Here is a 15819-nt window from a genome sequence, read left to right on the forward strand (position 1 = left end):
TATGGATATATTAAGGAAGGGTGAGGTAGCTTTTTTCCATTTTACTGCCTGTTGCCTGTTTGTGAGATACTTTGAGAACCACTGGGTAGAGGAAGGGGATAGGTTAAGTTTAGAGAGTTTGGTTAGAAGCAGGTTGTGGGAAATGGTGTCAAATGCCTTAGAGAGATCGAGGAGAAGAGTGGATATGAAGTGACCAGAATCACGGGCTTAGTTGATTGTTTCTAGAAAGGAGAGAAGGGCAGTGGAGCTACTATGACCTGGTCTAAAGCTATGTTGTGTGGGGGTAAGAAGGTGATTATTAATGAGATAAGGTAAGAGTTGTTGGTGTACACATTTTTTGAGAAGCTTAGAAATACGGGATAGGATGGCTATTGGGCAGACGTTAGTAATGTTATTATTACTGCTGCCTTTGTGAAGGGGACTGATAAAGGCTTTCTTCCAGAGATGGGGGACCTGGCATTCTATGATGGACCGATTAATTAGTATACTGACAGAGAAGGCTATTTCTTCTGCAGCTATTTTTAGGAAGTAGGAGGGGATTTCGTCAGGGGCAGTGGAACCAGGCTTTAATTTTAGGAAAAGTTTTTTTACATTAGATGTGGAGATGGGTTTGAAGGAGAAATGTGGTGGTTAAGGACAGGGGTAGTCAGGGGAGATAGGGGTGGGTAAGGGTTGATGAGAAGCTACTGAATTGTTGGTGAAGGATTATGTTAGTTTGCTGATGAAGTCAATGAAAAAGGAGTTAAACTGGATTGATAGGTCAAGGTCAGTTGCATCTGGGATGGAGCTAGGGTTTACTGTCTTACCAGGGTTGAGGAGAGATGAAATTCCTTTCCAAATTAACATAAATACATCTACAGTATTAGGTTCATAGGTTCATAGGATGATACTAGGCTTTTGGGCCAGAGGCCTTTATACCCTAGTCAAGACTTTTGCCCATGTTCCTTTAAAGTCAGCACCTGTTTCCCCAGTCCAGCAGGGACACAGGTGGGATTCCAGGGGTGTATGTTCTGTTTCCCATCCAGTTGGTCAGGTTCCTCTTAAAGAGGCCTAGAGAGATACTCTGCATGACATAGAGAGGGACTCTATTCCACAGACGGCCAAGTCTTTAGGACACAAATCTATCCAGCAAACAAGTTCTATTCATGTCACAGGCCAGGTTAAGGCCTTGTGTGCAGGTTGCGTGAGTGTAGTTTGTCTTATGGATAAGCAGCAACTCCATCAAGGCTGGGTCAGACATGGTCTTGCATACCAGACACAGGTCACCTCTGAGCAGTGTGTATGAGACAGAGTAGAGGGACAGAGCTTTTAGCCTATCTGTATAGGATAAGTGTTTGAGACCCTGGATTTTCCTGATCAGGAACCTCTGTGGTCTCTCCAACTGCTGCATGGCAAGGTACATGGCAAAGGAGGTATTGTACTCGATAATGGGTCATATAAGGGAAGAGTACAGGGATGTCATGATCTCCTTGTTCCTGGATGACATATCCTGATTTATGAGGTGGGCCATGTAGACAGCCTTCTGTACAACGGAGGCAACATGGTGGCCAAAAGTCAGGTTGCTATAAACATGGGTGCCCATGTCCCTCACAACTGATTGCATGCTTAGTACATTGTTATTAATGTCACAAGTAGTGGGGATGACAATTTCCTCAAAGGGGATAATGATGCATTTCTTGTCATTCATTTTGAGTACATGCTTCTGGGACCAGTCATTAGTTTGGGTAAGGCACTCTTGGAGGATGTTCACATAAATAGGGGAATTTAAGACAGCACCCAGCTTGTAGTCATCTGCACACTTGGTCAGCCACAGAACACTGGTTGTGGCTTGCACCTCAGACAAGTATGTGCCAAACAGTAGAGGCCCCAAGACTGATCCTTGGGGAACACCGCTCATTACGGGTCTACTACTAGAGGTAGCTTACCCTACTTTGACTGAGTGGGTTCTATCAGTGAGCCAGTTAGCTACCCATCTGGTAACATATGGGCTGATACCTAGCTGGGAGTGTTTATGTATTATGCCTGAGTCTAGAATAGTGTCAAAGGCTTTGGCTATGTCAAGGTAGGCACTGTGCACCATCTTCTCCTTGCCCATGGCTTTGGTGACTGTTTTGAAAAAGTCAACCATGTTTAACAGTCATGATCTCCCTTTGACAAAACCAAACTGTGTGGGGTGCAGCATTTAGAGGGTGCCAATGTCCTTATTTATAGAGCCCATGATAACGCATTCCATGGCCTTGCTGATCATGCTAGTTAGACTGATGGGCCTATAATTGCCTGGGTCAGTGGATGCTCCACCTTTGTGTAGTGGGATGACAGTGGCTGTCCTCCATGCAGCTGGGATGAAGCCAGTGCTCAGGCTCAGTTGAATGGGGTGTCTAATGGAGCTGAGAGCTCATGCCTGAGTTCATGTAGGATATAGGCAGGGATGTTATCGGGTCCCATGGAGACTTTATTTTTTGCCTTTGAGAAGGCATTAAGGACCTGCTCCATGGTGATGAGGGGAGGGAGGTAGGTGCTGGGGATGTCTTGGTGTACTGATGGGGGGGATGGGGAGGTGATGATTTCACTGAACCTGTCTGCCAGCAGGTTGGCTATATCTATGGAGTTTGTACATGTGGTGTTATTGACCGCCAGTTTATAGCGGATTTGGGTGTTGCCTTTTAGATTATAGACATATGTGAAGAAAGCTTTGTGATTGTCCTTAGTGGATGTGGTCAATTTGGATTTGAAGTTAGCCTTACAGGATTTCACCAATGACCTTATTTGCTTGTTCAAACAAAGGAGAGATTGCTTCAGACTTGGCACCTACTCCATCTTGGCCCTGGACAGCAACTACCTCCTTCTGTGATAGACTTTTTTTATTGCTGCTGTCCACCAGACAGGTTTACTATTCCTTGAAGAAGATGATTTGGTCCTGTCAGGTATTGCTGAGTCCATACAGCTATGTAGGTGCTCATATATTTTCCTGGTGTAGGCTTGGACATTAGTGCTAGTTCCAACTGAATGGATGGTGGATGTACAGCTTCTTATACCTGCTCTGAGAAGATTGTAGTCAGCTTCAGACATGTTTTTTCATGTGACCCTGACGGGGGGGGGGGGGCGGTTCAGGGGAGATAGCGACTTCAAAAGTGATCGAAAACTTACCAAGGAGGATGACACTGTAGGAGTGCTACAGTGGCTACTCATGTTGGTTAGGACCAGTTACAATTTATTTTCTCCTCTCTTAGGGGTGTTGACCAGCTTATCCAATGCATTGCCATTGAAAAAGTCATGAAATCTCTGGCCATTCATGTTTGAGCTAGAATAGGTCCTGCACTCTATGGTTAGGTAGTTAAGGTCACTCAGGATCAGGGTAGAGGGTTGAATCTTGATGACTTCAGATAAGCCCAGATAGGTAGAGTGGATGTCCTGAGTCATGGTTGGGAGTCTGTAGCTAGCTATGATTTGAATATGTGTTTTGTCAACAATTAACTGCACTTGCAGTGTCTTCCTGTGCATCATACTGTTTGACCAGGCTGGAGGTGTGCATGCCTTTGATAAATATTGGAACTCCACCTCCTTTGGCTTTGCAGCCTTCCATTTGGTATCTGAAAGTACGGTAGGATAAGTAATCTAGTAAGGCTGGAGTGGTCTCCACAACTTTGAACCAGGTTCCAGTGACTGCACAAATGTCAGCATTTTCCTGGGCAAGGAATGCTTGCAATTAATGGAGTTTCATGCTAAAAGTCCTAGCATTTAGCAGCATGACCTTTCATTTCATTTATATGAAATATTCATGTTGGTAATATTGTTGTCATGACTTTGACTAAAAAAGGCACTATGGAGGAGGCAGGAGCCTTTGCCAGAAGTGGAAGGGGGAACTTTTAAAATTCCAACAGAACAGAATAATTAAAACAAAACAAATGTAATACTAGAATAAGATACAAAACAGAAGTGATCAAACCTTGGATAAAGGGCTTTAAATCAACATTAAATTAAGAGATGCCTGATACTCAGAGCACTGCCGACCACACAAACATCAGGCAGATATACTATATTCCCATCTATATGTAAATGATTTTACATTTCCCTAGTTCCTTACCATTAGCAAGGCAAATATAGATGAGTGGATGTTGTCAGATGCACAGACACATACAACATGCAAAGGTCTTTCTATGAGACAGGTCTGAAAGTAATAATAAACATTAATGCTGGGTTAGCTCAGATTACATCAGTGTGTGTCACCTGCCCTCACTTCCCAGGCTAACAGCAATGAACATACATTTTAACAGCTCTGCGTTAGAAGTACATATCTGTCTGATGCTTGTTTAGAACTGGAAGTCATAACACAGTTAAGCACTTTTACATTTTCAGCTTAGTAATTATTTATGTTTCAAGATAATACAAAAACCTGTAGCTGTAGACATTTATGTCTACTTGCTACACTGATACTCAGATAACACATTCATAAAACAAGTTCAGCTTATTTACTTGAAGTTTTGCAACTTATGTGTGTATGTTCAAGGCTTCCAGCTTCTACTATTAATACATACATTTGCACAGGAAATGCTTTATATACATTTATGTTCTTTGCCAGTACAGTACACTGTGGTTACACTCTGGAAGCTCAGTCATACCTCTCAACCTCTCAGTACATGAAATCCAGACAAAGTACAACAAAATGGCGGACAAAGGGCCATAACTAAGGACATATTTTAAATATTGCTCCTATAAACTTTGAAATTTGCTAGAGTAACAGGGCTTGTTTTGACATACATTTTCTGAGGGATGTGAAGTCTGCATCTCAAATATATATCATCATTTAGTGACATCATTCTTCATCTCATCCCACTGATTTGGCATAAAAACACAAATGTTAGGTGGAACAGGCCAAAATTATGAGGCAACAACCTGTACATTCTGTAGAAATCTGTACAGTTGAGAGGTATGTATGTCTGGCCATTGTTAAAAGACTTTCAGATTCTGTACCAGTGTACTGTGTACATGTGTGTTGTGGTGAGCAGGAGACAGGCAGTTATGAGTGTCATAGATCCTTTTCTATCTTACTGTGCATGTTGCTACAATTGATGCTGGTCTATCAGCTGTGCATGTTTGTAGGGGCAGACTGAGACATGTCCCTTAAAACCTCAACATCCCCAACCCTTTATGTTTGGCTGTTGCGTGAATGCCCTGCTCTAGGTGTTTGGGAGCAATGCTAGGTCTGTAGCAGGTAGTTGAACATACTGCTGCACATGTAGCAGACCACAGCTGCTGCATTCTGGCCAGAAGTCAAACTAGGGATTGTGAAGACATTGGGGGAGAGTAAGTTGTAACTGTCAGTGAAGGTGTGGTGTCAGCTATTGTGTCAGGATGGCCTGGTTGAGGGCACTCACAACAGTCCAAGTGAGGCATGTGCCTGTGGTACATATGTTACATAATAGTGCCATCCAGAGAGTGTTAGGCAACATGCGGTACACATATTCATAATTGTGAAATGTGTCCCACTAATGTGCTACTGTGGGTGGCAGTGACTGTAGTAGGAGCAACCAGTTTTGCTGGACATTGCAGGACTCCATTATTCCTATGTTGTATTGACATGCAAGTAGTTGTCGTGCCACACACCGGGCTGTGGGCCAGGACTCTAGGTTTCTTCATGTGCAAGATGCTAGAAATGTAACAGATGGAGCTAACAAGTAATTCATATGGCAGGTGTAAGACATATGTGCATGCATACAGTGTGTGATATAGGATTAGCGTGGACATGTGTGTGTTCTGATGGGTATGATGTGTGACACTGAGCTGTCTGTCATGCTATTGAAACCCTGATTTTCACTGCCTTGCCACTATTTGTGCACACAGAGTAGGTTTTATGAGGACCCTGCCATGAATTGGGGTCACAATATTCAGCAACAGTCTGTGCAGTTGTCAGCTCTACCAGTTATTGTAAACATCCTGTACATCCAGCTGCATTTATTTGTGGGGGTACTGGTTCTGTGTCTTTGTCAGATGCCCAAGTACACTGTGATTTGAAGTAGTTTGTGACTGGCAATTAGGATATGTTTGTAAAAACAGTTTCTCTACTCCACAGGTCAGTTGGCTTATTGGTATGTTGCTCTGACTGTAGTTCAGATGGGTCTGGGCTCAAACTTTGTCACTGATATATTTTTTCACTAAAGTTACACCCCCATAGTGCATGATATATTTACAAATGCATCATTCCAGAGCTGGTTTGGCATAGTGTTGTGTTGCTGTGACTCTGGTTCAGAAGGTCTAGTTTTCAAAACATAGCAGCTTTGTCTTTTTTTCCTACCTTTACAGGACTTCAATGCATGACATGTTCACAAAAGCATTGCAAGCTCCTGCAGCTGATTTGGCATAGTGGTGCATTGCTCTGATTCTAGTGCACAGGGTACTGGGTTCAAGTATTGGCAGTGATGACTTTTTTCCCCTAATGTTAAATGGCTGTGATGCATGTAGAAAAGCAGTGCTAACTCCCACAGCTGACTTGGCATAATGGTTTGTTGCTCTGACTCTATTATACAGGCTCCTTGGGATTAAGACTTGGCAATGATGACATGGTTTTCCCTAATGTTAAATGACTGTAATGGATGATAAATTTATGAAAGCATTCACAATTCTTAGAGTAGATTTGGTGTAGTGATATGTTGCTCTGAGTGTAATGCACAGGGTCCCGGGTTTAAGACCTAGCAGGGCTGGTTATTTTGTTGCTGGGCAGAACAGTGGCTAAATGAAATAGAGTGACTAAAGCAGTTTTATGCAGATTTAAGTGGGTTTGCGGGGGTTTGCATGATGCTAAGTGCTGCCAAGAGATGCTTAGCTTCCCTTAGCTTTGCTTAGCAGTGCTTACTCCCACTAAAACCCACACTAATTCCAAAAAAAGAAAAGAAAAAAGGGGTGCTAGGAAAGTGGTCAAATGGGGGCAAGAAGGGGGAAATACATTATGAAAGGCAGCTAGGGATGTGCAGGACCAGTGTAGGATAGGACCATAGTTCTCCATTTCTTGGCCAGCAACAACTGTGAATGATGTGGAAAATTTGGAATTTGGAGCCTCATATCCCACAGGGAGGGGTGTGGGGGACATGTGTTTATTGACTAATTGGTGGGATGACTGATTCATGGCAGTGTATGTGGGGGTTAAATGGAGAGCTATGTATTGGATGAGATTATTTTTTTGGGGACAGATGACCCTTTGTATATTTTGTAAGGTTAGCGTGGGATGTTGGGGAAGGGTTGTAGGCAAATTTGGGGAGGTAAATTGGGTAGGAGAGGTTGATTTTGCAGACAGACAAGACAGGGGCAGTGTATGACACATGAGGGGGTAAACACCTTGGATGGGGAAAGTGGTTGGGAATCAGAGGGCCACATGCCCCCAGTTGGAAACTGTGGGACTGAGGTCCCCACCCATGGGCAGTCACCACTGCCCTTTTATAGTCCTGAAGGTGGCTGTGCTGGGAGCTGGACGACGAGTCCAGCCTGTCCCTTGACATGAGCCACTCTGACCTCAATCTGGTGCAGGCATACATTCAAGTCCCTCTGGATAACCTTCTGCACCATACCTTGGAACTGGTGTCTGTTGACTGGGTCCTCTCCACACCCACAGCTAGGTGGGGACGAGCCCCATCACCTTACGTGGTTCCACACAAGGGTGGCATAGGACCAGTGGAGGAAGAAGTTTGAGGTTGGGTCCCAGACGTGTTGACCAGATGAGGCGAGTCAGGTGGATACGCTGTGATCTACCTACCTAAATGTGCTATGCTGTTAAGGTTTTTCAAGATGTATTGGTTAGTCATGAATAAAACATTTCAACATTAGTTATAACAGCATGCATGGGTGTTCCAATTAACCCAGAACAATAGAATTGGAGAAATTGCATGGCAAACAACAAACATGCATAAATGGAATAACAGTCATTATTGTAACAGCATGCCAGTAACATTTACGGCAACAGGTCACCAACAATGGAATTTCAACAAGGTATGTTAGTATTGAACCATTTAAATATATGAACAATAATAGGTTAAATGTCTCAACATTAGGTATTGAGAACAACATACCTGTAGTATATGAATAATAATTATTGAAGCAGATTAGTGGTGAGGGGAGAGAAAAACAGTCCATTACCAACTGTATAGGCTTATATTTCTCACAACAGTACTGCTCAATACTCTACAGGTTTGCCCTCACTTTACATATACCCGAGTCCTATAGCTACCATAGCACATACATACCTGTTAATCTGTTGACCTGGAATGCTATGGTGCAAGCTGTGACAACTGTAGATACATGAGTAGAGGGGACTCATACATGTCAAGGTTACATATATGACTAATAAGGTGTACTGGTGTTGTGTGAGTGTGCTAATGGCATACTTCTACTGGATTTATATCTGTGTGCAAGGTTATTGGCAACAGTGATAAGTAGCCGTGACAGCGTGACACTTGAGAGACATGTATCGGGAAGAGTACATAGTGTATATAGCTATCCTGCTGTCATTTCTTGGCATGGGGATAGGCACTCGAACATTTGTACACAGTTTATTAGTATAACTGTCATACAACTGATATAATCATTTCTTTACCTGTGAGCCCTGTGGAGAAAATATCTGTTAACACTACCTGACAGTTTCTATAAATACTCAGGATTACTTGTGTGTCACTATGAATGCATCTTCGTACCAATCCCTGGATCCAAACCGTGGTCTGTGTCTGCAAAATCTAACAAGATATATATGTATTTATCATCATACTGAGAAACTGGGACACTGCTGTCTGCTGCTTGACTGATTTCTGCCTACAATTCACTTGGTCACACATTCTGACCTTGTAATATAAGTGGATTGTCACAGCGTCATGTTTGATTGATAGTTAGTGAACTGTGTATTAATACTTTGCATGCAGGTGTACACATTTAACCCCTAGTGGATGTGATTATGTGTGATCTGTATAGACCGTAGCAGGCTGCTGGGTTGCATATCCAACCCATACACATTTGTACATCATATATTTGCAGTCTCCACCTATTGCAGTTTCATACTAGTCATCCTGCATGGCCCTCCATATTATGAGCCCTCTCCTTTGCAGCTGTGGGAAGAAAGCACACCATTATGCATATCTGTCTATCAGATATTCATACTATAATTTGATATATCACCTGTAGATATACTTACAAACTTCTGGGGCATTCTTGGCCCAAGCATCTTGGATCCATTGAGCCAAGAGCACCCCGTTCCTCCATCTCAGTTCGTCATAATGATGACAGACCTGCTCTCCACTTCAGGGGATGATAGTGGCAGATGAGCTGACATGCCAGATGGTTCCAGGCCTCAGACTTGTATTCTGAGCCCTGGTATTGGCCCTGCAGCAGTCTGTCATCATGGTTCTTCACAAGGAGTCCAGACATGACCCTGGACTCAAGGATGCCCCAGCACTGTGTTCGAAACTCACTCTCTCTCCTGCACCTGCCATACTTCCTACATTGATCAAACTCTAACAGGTTAATAGGATCAGAGGATCATAGGAGCTTATTAGGCTATTGGCCCTGAGGGCCTTATAAGCCTATCCAAGAGTTTAGCCCATGTATAGACAAATCAGCACCCGATGCCCTTGTCCAGCAGGGACACGGGTGGAATCCCAGGGTTGCATTTTTATTTCCCATCCAGTTATCCAGGTTGCGCTTAAAAGGGGTACATAGGTACTCTGGTTGACGTGGAGAAGGAGTCTAGTCCATAGATGGGGAGTCTCTGGGACACAAATCTGTCCTGCCAACAAGTCCTATTGATGTCACAGACCAAGTTGAGTCCACATGTGAAGGTTACTCGAGTGGAGCTTGACTTGCGGATATGCAGCAGTCCCATCAAGGTGGGGTCTGAAATCATCTTGTATGTCAGACAGAGGTCACTTCTGAGGAATCAGTATGATACAGAGTGGAGGGATAGGGCTTTTAGTCTATCTGTCTATGGTAGATTTTTGAGGGCTTGGATTCTCCTGGTGAGGAACCTCTGTGGTCTCTCCAGCTGCTGCATGTGCTTTACGAGGTACATGCCAAAAAGGGTGTTCTACTCAATAATGGGCCTTATAAGGGAAGAATACAGGGATCAAGGGCAACCACAATGAAGGAAAACAAACAGCATTATTAACAAATATCCATGTTGAGCACGTTCTTCCCCTAAAGTTACAAGGGACTTCCTCAGAACAAAATTCAAAACCCAACCCGGTCTTTTATAATACTCAGTTGTCACTGATTGAATAATTAGTATTAATTAAAAATAATCCCTTCAAAAAGAATCATCAAAAAAGATTTTACATTAAAAGAATACACTTTAAAATCACTTTAAAACCAAATTTGACCTACACACCAGTTAATGCCACATTAAATTTCATAAATAAAAAATGTAACTTCATAGAAAATGTTGCTTCTTAAAAATGCATGTATAAGTTCAACCTAAAATGTTTTTTTGTTTTACTTTAAAATACTGGTTATACTAATGGCTTTGTTAATTCCTGGATACTTGGTGGCATCAAGTCTCAACTGCCATCTTAGTTCACTGACATCTAAGTGTACATCCAGACTTTTACCCTATGGATCTTTTTGTAGGTGTTGAATTACCAAAAATTTTAAGGTATGGTTCCTACATTCATTGAAATGTCTGGCTAATGCATTAGTCTGCCTACCATGCCTGATATCTATTAGGTGCTCCCCTATATGATTTTTGAAATACCTACTAGTTTTGCCTATATACAATATAGGACAATCCTGGCATTTCACAATATATACAATGTTCTGAGTGCTACAATTATAATGTCCATTAATTGTTATCGTTTTTTCATTCAGAACAAACTTGTCACCTGTCTCAAGAATGTGTGGACAAAAATTAAAGATATTTCTTAATAAAGCTGTTTGTTTTCCTTCACTGTGGTTGCTCTTGTTCTACTGTTTTTGGTTTCAAGAATACAGGGATGTTATGACCTCCTTGTCTCTGGATGAGATACCCTTACTTATGTGGTTGGCCATTTAGGAAGATTTCTGTACAATGGAAGCAACATGGTGGTCAAAAGTCAGGTTACTATCTATCTGGGTGCCCAAATCCCTCACAACTGACTGCATGCTTAGGACATTGTTATTAATGTGATAATTTGTGGGGACATCACTCTCCCCAAAGGGGATGATGATGCATTTTTTTGTATTCAGCTTGAGGCCATGTTTGTGGCACCAGTCATTTGTTTGGGTGAGAACCTCTTGGAGGATGTCCACATCACTAGGGGAATTGATGGCAGCTCCCAGCTTGCATTCATCTGCAAACGTGGTAATCCATAGCCCACTGGTTTTGGCCTGCACCTTAGAAAAGTATATATCACATAACTGAACTCCAAGAACAAACTGTGGGGTATGCCACTAATATGGGTCTCCTGCTTGAAGTGGTTTACCCTGTTTTAACTAGGTGGCTTCTGTCAGTGAGGCCACCCATCTTGTAACATATGGATTGATGCCTAGTTAAGAGAGTTTATCTATTATGCCTGAGTAGGGAATAGTGTCAAAGGCTTTGGCCAGATCAAGGTAGGCAGAGTGCAATGTCTTCCCCTCATCTATGGCTTTAGTGACTGTCTCAAAAAAGTTGACCAAATGTAACAGACATGACCGCCCCTTCATGAAGCCAAACTGTGTGGGATCAAATGTTTGGAGGTTGCCAATGTCCTTGTTAATGAGGTCCATGATAATCCATTCCATGGCCTTGCAGATCAGGCTAGTTAGGCTGATGGGTCTATAATTTCCCAGATTGGTGGATGCTGCTTTGTGTAAAGGGATGACAGTGCCTGTCCTCCACTCAGTTGGGACAAAGCTGGTAGTCAGGCTTTGGTTGAATAGGGTGCCTAATGCTGCTGCAAGTTCCTGCCTGAGTTCATGTAGGATGCAGCCTGGGATGTTATTGGGTCCCATGGAGGCTGTATATTTTGCCTTAGAGAGAGCAGAGATGGCCTGATCCTTAGATATAAGAGGAAGGGAGCAGGTACTGGGAATGTCCTGATCTACTGATGGGGGGAGGGAGGGCAGAGGGATGACATTTTTTGTTGAATCTTTAAGCCAACATGCTTGCTATATCTACAACATTTGTATATGTGGTGTCCTTGACCACCAGTTCTAAACAGATCTGGGTGCTACTTTTGAGATTACGGACATATGTGAAGAAGGCCTTATGATTGTCTGTGGTAGATGTGGCCAATCTAGACTCAAAGTTCACTTTGGAGGATTTCATTGGTGCTCTTAGTTGCTTGTTTAGGCTAAGGGGAGATTGCTTCCATTTAGGCACCTTCTTAGTCCTGGACAGCATTTTTTTTTTCTTTTGTTATAGAGTTTATTTATTGCAGATGTCCACCAGAAGACAGGTTTACTCATCCTTTTGGAGGATGATTTAGTCCTGTCAGGTATTCCTGATTCCATACATCTATATAAATGTTCGTATAGTAATTTGGTATAGTTTTGGATACTGGTGTCACTTCCTAGAGAGGGGGAGGGGCTGTGAAGCTGTTTATAACATCACTCAGGAGGCTGCAATCAGCTTTGGAAAAGTTTTTTTTGTGTGATTCTAGTTAGAGGGGGGTCATGGCAGATGGTGACTTCAAACATGACCGCTTTATTGTCTGATCTTACAAGGGAGGATGATACTGCAGGGATGCTGCAATGGTTACTCATGTTGATTAATACCAAGTCCAAGATATTATCACCTCTTGCGGGGGTATTGACTAGTTGTTCCAAAGCATTTGCATTGTCAAAATCGAGGAATCTCTGGGCATTTGTGTCCTGGCATGAGTAGCACTTCCAGTCTATGTTTGGGTAGTTAAAATTACCCAGGATCAGGGTAAACAGTTGAATCTGGATAGATTCAATGAGTCTAGATAGGCAGTTTGGGCATCTTGGGTTAGAATCAGGGGCCAGTAGCTAGCTACAATTTGTATAGGGGTCTTGTCAATAGTTAACTGCACCTGGAGTGTCTCCTATGCATCATACAGTTTGACCAGCCTGGAGGTGTGTATGTCTTTAATATTTATTGAAATTTCACCTCCTTTGGGTTTACTACTCACAGTTTAGGCTCTGAATGTATGATAGGATGAGTAACCAAGTATGGCTGGGGTCCTCTCTGTAGCTTTGAACCAGGTTTCTGTGACTGCGCAGATGTCAGCATTTTCCATGGTTAAGACTGCTTGCAATGAGTGCAGTTTCATGTTTAGACTCCTAGCATTTAGCAGCATGACCTTTAATTTGTGTTTTGCTGCAATTGTTATGTTGGTAGTTTTAACCTCATCACTTTTCTGCCAGTATTCCCACCTGTGTGGTTTAAATAAGAATATATTCCCACCCTTTGCCATCAATGGACCATTTTCAAAAATGCTGAGAAAAGCTGAGCAGTGTGCACACCTGCTAAGCTGAGTTGATCAGTGCTTGAGGTGTCAAATGCTGAGCAGTGCTTAGCAGCATGAAACTCTGCTTAGCTGAGCTGAATACTGCTTAGAATGGTACTTCTTGGCAATGTTCAAACCAGCTAAGCAGAGCTGAGTACTGCTAGGTATTGCTCAGACAGGTCATGTTTAAGCATTGCTTAGCTTGGCTTAACTGTGCTTAGAAAAACTGAGCTAAAGGCAAACAAACATTTTCATTTAAAAAAGAAGGCAGAATTGAATATTAATTACTCATTGCTGATACATTATTATTAAGTGTATATATTTTACTTAAGCAATAACCAACAATGTTGGTATGGTTTATTAAGATTTACCCATGGTTGTTGTGGTTTAATCATGAGGGCGAAGCCTAAGTGATAAAATAAAGGCAACCTTGGTAAATCTTAATATACCACAACCATGGGGTCAGTTATTGCTATTATATAATGACATTATTTAAGAGAAAATATTTACTTTTCTTAAATAAATGTCTTTGTATAGCAATGGCATATTATCTCTCCACATTTTTCTAAGTATCATGGGGCTTTTTTTGATGTACTGCTCATGCATATGGGACTTGCATTCCCACACATACCCAGGAAATCAGTGCTTTGCAAAGGACGCAATGCAGAAAAGAAGGTCTCCGTTGCTCCATTTTTGTTAGATACAAAAAAAAATGTTGGACAGTTTAGGGGTAGGAGAGAGAGAGGGAATAGAGGAAATACAAGGACAAATCAGGTGCATGTCTTTAGTTTTGAATAATGTAGCTTGTTTTCCTAGTATTTACTTCATTCTGTCTCTCTGCTATGTTTGGGGTTTGGATTATGGTTTTACTTTTTATTTTTGTTAAAAAAAAAAATTACAGTAGATAACATGGAATAAAGTCGGGGCAACTGGACCTTTTTCCATTGGTATATGTTAGGATTTACAACGGGCACGTTGATTGGGCTGAATAATCAGCGTGCTCATTTTGGAATATCAATGACCAGTCATTATATAATTTACATGACCTCCCCTTATGTGCTTATATTACATTACCTTGGGGTGTGACTGTCTGTATGGGACACTTGTGTTAATATGGGGGTTTTCACCTTATATCTCCACTGACACTGGAAATTTGGACCAGCTACACTACCCTGGTTAAAAATATTAATTACTACATCATTAAATAAAATAAAAAATAATATTAAACTGCTTTCCCATGTAAAAGCTGAATGGCTTGTCTTGGTATTCAAACCATGCAACTACTAAATGCCAAGCCATGACTCTAACCACTAAGCTAACTCAGTTGTGCAAATTTCAGCTATACATTTGTATATAGCTTCTTAATAAGTTTAAGCACTGCCGAGCAAGGCTCCACCACCTGCATACCTGCTCAGCTATGCTTAAACTTTCAGGGAAAATAAGAAAGAAATTAAGCATTAATTTAAATTTAAAATGGTAACCTTCAAATTATTAGTAAAGGGTACGGGGACACTTTCTTTCTTGTTTTAGTGCTGTAAAGCAATTTTACAATGCAGGGGGTGTGTTACAGATACTGTTACACACCCCTACATGATGTAACTTCACATTCCTAATACTCTCAACTGTACAGATTTTCACATGATGTCCAGATTTGTGCCTCATATTCTTGGTCTGTCATGGGATTGTGTTTCCCTGACAAATCAGTGACAAATCATTAAAGACTACAGTTAGAAAATATTGATGGATATTTGAGTTTCACACATCATACTCTTCAGAAAATTAATGCTAATGCAAGATCTGTCATTCTATCAATTTTCTAAGTTTGTAAGGGCAATATTTAAAAACTGTTCCCTATTTTTTGGGCTTTTGTCCCACTATTGGCTTTTCTATGAAGTGTCCGAGGACACTTTCTTTTATGTAAAGTACTGTATGGCACTTTCACAATGCAGGGGATGTCTCACAGTACCTGCCACACACCCCCTGCATTGTATTCAGTTGCCATTCATAATTTCAGTGTCTGTAGACACTGTTTTCTAATGTAAAGTGCTGTATGGCACTTTCACAATATAGGGTGTGTGTGACAGTACCCATCACACATCCTCGGCATTAATTTCACTTGCCATGCACTATATCAGTGTCCATGGACACTGTTTTCTTTTGTAAAGTGACGTATGGCATGTTGTCAGTGCAGAGGACGTGTTACAGATCTGCAGGCACTGTAACACACACCCTAGCACTCATTCAGTATTCGTGTCCCAGGCTCCCTCTCAGTAGCGTGCCTTCATTAATATGTAAGGCACGCTGCAGAGAGGGGGATGTGGACATGGACATCATTCACTCCATGTAGGAATAATGCTATTCCTACATAGAGTTTACTGAATCCTGGGATAAAAGTTTTTAACAATGATTTGTTCCTTAACTC

The sequence above is a fragment of the Protopterus annectens genome, chromosome 9.part0 (genome assembly GCF_019279795.1).
Source record: "Protopterus annectens isolate FY-2018-M chromosome 9.part0, PAN1.0, whole genome shotgun sequence".
NCBI classification, from domain to species: Eukaryota; Metazoa; Chordata; order Ceratodontiformes; family Protopteridae; genus Protopterus; species Protopterus annectens.